Genomic DNA, 7,891 nt, shown 5'->3' with positions numbered 1-7,891 from the left:
GGTTCTACGCTACACTTTTTTTTCCTTTTTTTTTTTTGTTCAAAACGACGTCATTTCAAGATTTCGATGAACGGAAAATGCTTCAGGGACTACTTGACGAACGATTTTTGCTAGTAAAAAAATTCACAAATAAATTCTCGTTGCTAGTACAGTTTCTAAACCAACAAAGAATCCTTTCATACAAAAGTTTGGTTGTCACTTAAGCAAACCCAATAAAATTATAAACCGAAGTATTTAAACCTCGGGTCGTCTCTCAAGAAATTGCAGGGAGGTGTATTTATTATTGGTTATGGAAAAGTATATTTTTGGGTTTTTGAAAGGTTGAACAAGGAATGTAAATGATAAGAAAATAAACTAATAATTAAGTGAACTCTTGGCAAGGTGTGAGAATTAGACGTCCTATCCTAGTTATCCTTATCAATTGTGATGAGAATTATTTGTTGCTCCCACTTAGTTAACCCTTACTAAATAAAGAAAAGTCAAGTGGACTAATCAATTTGATTCCTCAAGTCCTAGTCAACTCCTAACGAAAGACTAGCTTTAGAGGGATCCAAATCAACCAGCAACCTTCAATTATCAATCAACAAAGGAGTTTGATAACTCAAGAGTCTCCAATTACTCAACCAAAGCTAAGAACATAAAAATCTAACTTAAAACCCTCCCAAGCATTTTGTCAAACACTTGGAAGGCATAACATAAAAACATAGAAAAGTAATAGGGAATGTAAAATCCAAACAACCAATTGAAAGCATCAATAACATAAAAACAATAAAAAAATATAAAATACTTCAAATTGCATTAAATATAAAATCAAATCTAACATTGGAAGATTCATAAATTCAATTGGAAGGATAAATAAACTAGAATGCTAAAAGTAGAAGAGAAACTAAATTAAAGGAACATTGAACCTGGAATTGAGAAGAAGTAATCCTAAAACTAAGAGAAATCCTAAAACCTAGAGAGAGGAAAGAGCTTCTCTCTCTAGAAACTACATCTAAAGCCTAAATTGTGAATTCATGAATAATTGAATGTTGGAATGATGTGTGATTCTCCCATTCTGCAGCCTCTATTATGTGTTCTCGGGCTTGGAATTGGGCCAAAAGGGAGCCCAGAAATCGCCCCCAGTATTTTTTGCAACTTTCTGCACATGGCGTATGTCACGCGTACGCGTAGGTCACGCGTGCGTGTCATTTGGCGAATTTCCTTGTCACACGTACGCGTCAGTCACGCGTACGCGTCACCCATGCATGCGCGTCGCTGACAGCTTCTTAAAACTTCATTTTCATGTTCCTTCCACTTTTGCAAGTTTCCTTTCTATCCTCTAAGTCATTCCTGCCCTATAAAGCCTGAAAACACTCAACACACAGGTCACAGCATTGAATGGTAATAAAGGATAATTAAAATTAACAGTTTAAAGGTCTAGGAAACATGTTTTCAACTATATCACAGAATGAGGAAGGATTCGTAAAACCATGCAAATTATATGAATAAGTGAGCAAAGAATTGATAAAAACCACTCAATTGAGCACAAGATAAACCATAAAATAGTGGTTTATCACTACTATGAGTCCTAGAGTGCAACTTCAAGGATAAATTTGGATAATTATTAACTTCAGAGATTACTTTGAGGCTCGAGTGCAACTTCAGGGACTACTTTGATGCTTAACTCCTTCAACCAAAGCAGCAATGAAATAGTTTGATAACTTACCCTCCATGTCGGTCACTGACTTCGACGAACAGGTAAGGAAGTTTCTTACCATTTTTTCTATCCAAAAGAATAAAGTAAAGCATGTCCCGAGTTTGTTAGGAATTAAACAAGAAATGGGGGAATGCTTCGAGACTATATGGAGGGATTCAATAAAGCATGCTTGGAGATATAAAATCTACCCACTGAAACTGTGATCATGAGGCTAGTTAACGGCCTCAAAGATAGGCCATTAAACTCAATCCATATCCAAGCAACACTCGACTTTCCTAAACGAAGTACAAGAGCGGGCATAGAAATACATTAACATGGAAGAAAACTCCCGACTAAGAGAACCACTCTTGAGGACCAACCTGCTCTATTCACCTTGGGAAAAAGATAAAGAACCCAAGAAAATGAAAGATTATAACCTAGAGAAACCTCGAGGATACCATAATTATACTTCCCTCTAGGGTCTCTCTAGTGGATGTGTATAGAGAGATATGCCATTCTGAAAAGCTTCCATCGTCCAATTAAGCACAAGAAGGCAGGAAGTCAAACAGAATATTGTAGGTATCACAAAATCTATGGGCACTCTACCAAAAACTGTTATGATTTAAAGAATGCCATAGAAAAGTTGGCTAGAGAAGGCCGACTAGACAGATACTTGGCGGACAGGTCGGATGACCTAAGGAAGAGAAAGAGGGATGAGGAAAGAGGAAAGAGGATGGCAAGAACGTCCCCCTCAAACCCTCCCCCCCTCGAGCGACATATACATATCATTGATGGGGGATTCACGGGAGGAGGAATATCAAAATCATAACGGAAAAGACATCTCAAAGAGGTATACCAAGTTGGAGAAGATAACAGACTTCCCGACTTGCCCACCATCTCATTTACCAAGGAAGATGCTCAAGGGATAACCCCTGGCCATGACGACCCCGTGGTGATAACAATGATCCTCGCCAACGCAAATCTTCACAGGACCTTAGTAGATCAAGGTAGCTCGGCCGACATCTTGTTTAAACCCGCTTTCGACAAACTCGGGTTGGAAGAAAAGGATCTAAAGACATACTCAGATAACCTCTTCGGATTGGGAAATACGCCGATCCAACCTCTGGGGTACATTTCTTTATATACCACTTTTGGAAAGGGTGCAAAGTCGAAGACATTGAGCGTCGATTACATTGTGGTCGACGTAGCATCGGCATACAATACTTAATAGGTCGGACCACTTTGAACCGACTTACGGCCGTTGTCTCCACACCCCATCTGTGCATGAATTTCTCATAGCAGAAGGAATTGCCACTATTAAAGGAGACCAGAAACTAGCACAAAAGTGCTATAATGAATGCCTTAATTTAAAAGGAAGTCCTAGGGAAAAGGAGAACAATACTATTGAACTAGGTAGTCTCCGAACCCGGGAAGAACTGTGTCCCCAACCTGGAGGCAAAGTAGAGAAAGTACAAATCAGAGATCACCCTAAATAAACAACAAGCATAGGGGCTAACTTGGAAGAAGACCTAAAAGAACAGCTCATTGACTTACTAAAAAAGAATTCTGACTTTTTCACTTGGAAAGCCTCCGACATGCCTAACATAGATCCTGACCTCATGTCCCACAAGCTTGCAGTATACCCAGGTTCCTGACTTGTCCAACGAAAGCATCAGAAGCTTGGGCCAGAAAGGACATAGGTTGTGGAAGAATAAGTGCAAGCCTTACTGAAAACAGGGTTTATAAAGGAGGTGGAGTATCCATTGTGGTTAGCTAATGTCGTTCTGGTGAAAAAGCAAAATGAAAAATGGAGAATGTGCATTGATTACGCCAACCTCAATAAAGCTTGTCCCAAGGATCCATACCCTCTCCCTAACATTGATGCTCTAGTTGACTCAGCCTTAGGCTATCGGTATCTATCTTTTATGGATACTTATTCGGGATATAACCAAATTCTGATGTACAAGTTGGACCAGGAAATTAAAAAACTTCGTTCATAACTCCAAAAGCCAATTATTGCTACATAGTAATGCCTTTTGGGTTAAAGAACGTCGAAGCCACGTACTAGAGGGTGATAAATAAAGTGTTCCCTTCCCACCTGGGAGACCTCATGGACGTATATGTACACAACATGCTCTTCAAAACCAAAGATAACTTAACACTGCTATCTGACCTCTTGGAGGTGTTCTCTACAATAAAGAAGCATGAGATAAGGCTAAACCCCTCAAAATGTACCTTTGCAGTAGAAGCGAAAAAATTCTTGGGCTTCATGCTAACTCAAAGAGGCATAAAAGCAAACTCGGAAAAATGTCAAGCCATAGTCAAGATGAAAATCCCGATTTGTCTCAAAGAGGTCCAACAACTGAATGGAAGGTTAGCAGCTTTTTCCAGATTCCTAGAAGGACCCGCTCTGAAATTACTGCCCTTATATTCCATTCTCAGAAAGGGGAAACATTTCGAGTGGACTCCGAAATGTGAGCAGGCCTTCCAAGATTTCAAAGCCTTCCTGGGTCAACCCCACATTCTTAACCAACCTGTTAAGGGTGAAGAACGCGTATTGTACTTAGCAGTAGCAAGCTGAGCTATCGCTTTGGCTCTGGTTCGTGAAGATGCAAAGGAGAAACAACCTATCTACTTTATCAGCAAAACCTTACAGGGGGGTAGAGATGAATTATCAAAAGATAGAGAAGTTTCACGTATGCCCTTATCCTCACTTCTCAACGGCTCCGACCTTATTTTCAATCCCACACCATAAATATCCGTACTAATCAACTGCTGAAGCATATTCTGTAAAAGACAAACTTGACAGGACGAATGTTGCAATGGGCTGTAGAACTGTCCGAGTTCGACTTAAAGTACAAAAGCCGGACAACTATCAAGTCCCAATATCACGTTGCTAAATATACAGAAATCCAAGAAAGCTCAACTACATAGAACCTATTTGTAGACGGGTCATCAAATAAAGGCAGCAGGGGGAGGAGTTATCCTGGAAAGTGACCAAGAAACTCGGATAGAACTCTTATTGAGGTTCGAGTTTCTAGCTTCTAATAACCAAGTTGAAGCTGGCCAAAGAAGTGGGAACAGAAAAGCTGATAGTGTTCAGTGACTCTCAAGTGATAATTTCACATATTAATAGTACCTATCAAGCCAAAGACCCCACCATGAAAAGGTATTTTGATGAGGCATAAAAGTAGCTAACGCACTTTTCAGAAGAATAAGTCCAACATTTAGCCTGAGAATTAAACACCTGAGATGATGCCTTCTCAAAATTAGCCAGCACCAAACTAGAGGGCAACAATAGAAGGCTTATCCAGGAGACCCTGCAAGCACCACCAATATCAAAAGGGGAAGACAATTCGAAGGCAATGACCATATCTAATCAAAATTTGGGGTGGATGACTCCTATAGTCAACTATCTCAAATTCGATGTCCTCCCTAAGAATGAAGAGGAGGCCAGAAGACTCATAAAAGAAGTACAAAATTAGACACTAGTCCACAATGTCCTATACAAAAGAGGGATATCAACACCCCTCCTAAAGTGCGTTTTGACCTCCAACGCAAAGCAAATCTTAGAAGACGTGCACAATGGCATATGTGAGAATCATTTGGGAGCCCAATCACTAGCTAAAAAGGTGATCCGAGCTGAATTCTTTTAGCCGACCTTGCAAAAGAAAGGAACTAGGAAAGGAAACTCATAAATAAATTCACTATTTATCACAAAATGTTGCCAGAAATCCAGCAACTATACTCAACTTTTAAGACCTAGCTTCATTTACTTAAATGTAGAAAATTTCTTAAAAGTCTAAAAAAGCAACTTGAATACAACTTTAAAAAGTTGTTAAAAATGCAACTGTAATAAAAATAAAGTATTCAAAGAGTTACTAAGCTATTACAAAAAAAAAGTGTTCTTAAAACCCACAAGCTGGGTAATCTTCAAAAAATCACAAAATAAAAACAACTTAAGGACCAGTGCCATGTAGCAGATTAAGATCCTCATCAGTCTTGGCATCCTTACCTCGTACAGGAGGAGTCGAAGGATGCACTGAGACCGGGACAGCCGAGATGGGATCAGGAGGCGAAGAAGGGGCTTCAACATTCAGAACCTCGGGAATCTTAGAGGCTTGCCCATTTTGAGTCTTCAAATCAGACAAAGCATCCTCCTCATCATCCTCAGGGGGCTGGTACGATCTTTCCATCCACAACAATGTTGTCCTGACTAAACAAGGAAAGATTAACCCCGGAAGCTAAGACCTGGACCCGAACCTTCAAGTTCTCAAACATTTCAACCATCCCCACAACCACGGATTCCTGAAGGGAAGCATACTCTTGTTGGGTAGTTTTCAACTCTTCTTGGAGGTAGGTCAAGCTTTTTCCCGTAAATCAGGGTATAACTCCTCATCTCTCTTCTGAATCCCCTCTGCCCTGGTCGCAGCAGCCTCCGCCGTCTTCACCCAAGCCCGAGCCTTCTCCAAGTCAAAATTAAGCCTATCCTTCTGGTGCACGAAATTGTGATCATCAATGGCGCCATCAACATGGTACGCTCAATTGTAATCTCAATTTCGTGCACCAAGTTTTTGGCGCTGTTGCCGGGGATTGTTCGAGTTTGGACAACTGACGGTTCATCTTGTTGCTCAGATTGGATAATTTTCTTTTCGTTTTCTTTTCAAAAAGTTTTCAAAAATTTTTCAAAAATCTTTCAAAAATTTTCTCCTTTGTTTTCGAAAAAAATTTTTTTTTTAAATAAAAATATTTTCAAAAATATATTTTTCTTCAAAATTTTTAAGAATGAATTCTAGTGTTTCATGAAGCATGTTGAAGCCTGGCTGGCTGTAAAGCCATATCTAATTCTTCTGGATAGGGTATGTCAGGCGTGTCATGTCTGAGTTACATACTAAAGCTTGGCTGGCTATTAAGCCATGCCTGACCTTTGATTGGAGCTTTAGATTAAAGAGCATAAGATTCTTGGAATTCATATTAAAAATTTTGGAATCCTTATTTTTCTTTTTCAAATGATTTTCGAAAAAAATTAAAAGAAAATACAAAAAAAAATTTTAAAATCATAAAAATCAAAAAAATATTTCATGTTTCTTGTTTGAGTCTTGAGTTAGATTTTAAAGTTTGGTGTCAATTGCATGTTCATCTTGCATTTTTCGAAAAATTCATGCATTCATGGTGTTCTTTATGATCTTCAAGTTGTTCTTGGTAAGTCTTCTTGTTTGATCTTGATGTTTCTTGTTTTGCATCTTTTCTTATTTTTCATGTGCATTTTTGCATTCATAGTGTCTAAACATGAAAAACTTTTTAGTTTGGTGTCTTGCATGTTTTCTTTGCATTAAAAAAATTTTCAAAAATATGTTCTTGATGTTCATCATGATCTTCATAGTGTTCTTGGTGTTCATCTTGACATTCATAGTGTTCTTGCATGCATTCCTTGTTTTGATCCAAAAAGAAAAGAGAAAAACATGAAAATGATGTTTTAATTTTTTCTCTCTCATCATAAAAATTCAAAAATCAAAAAAATCTCTTCCCCTTTTTCTCTCTCAAAATTTCGAAAATTAGATTTGACTTTTTCAAAAATTTTTAAAATCTAGTTGTTTTTTTATGAGTCAAATCAAATTTTCAATTTAAAAATCTTATCTTTTTCAAAATCTTTTTCAAAAAAATCAAATCTTTTTTATTTTTCTTATTTATTTTCGAAAATTTTAAAAATATCTTTCAAAAATCTTTTTCTTATCTTTATCACATAATTTTCGAAAATAACATCATCAATTAATGTTTTGATTCAAAAATTTCAAGTTTGTTACTTACTTGTTAAGAAAGGTTCAAACTTTAAGTTCTAGAATCATATCTTGTGATTTCTTGTGAATCAAGTCATTAATTGTGATTTTAAAAATCAAATCTTTTTCAAAACTAATTTCAATCATATCTTTTCAAAAATATCTCTTTATCTTATCTTTTTCAAAATTTGATTCTAAAATATCTTTTCTAACTTCTTATCTTCTTATCTTTTCAAAATTGATTTTCAAAATTTGTTTCAACTAACTAACTAACTTTTTGTTTGTTTCTTATCTTTTTTCAAAACTACCTAACTAACTTTCTCTCTCTAATTTTCGAAAATATCTCCCTCTTTTTCAAAAATTTCTTTTTTTTATTAACTAATTATTTTGATTTTTGATTTTAATTTTCGAAAATTACTAATCTTTTTCAAAAACT

This window comes from Arachis ipaensis, chromosome B04, assembly GCF_000816755.2.
Source record: "Arachis ipaensis cultivar K30076 chromosome B04, Araip1.1, whole genome shotgun sequence".
Taxonomy (NCBI): domain Eukaryota; kingdom Viridiplantae; phylum Streptophyta; class Magnoliopsida; order Fabales; family Fabaceae; genus Arachis; species Arachis ipaensis.
This window is presented reverse-complemented; position numbering follows the sequence as displayed.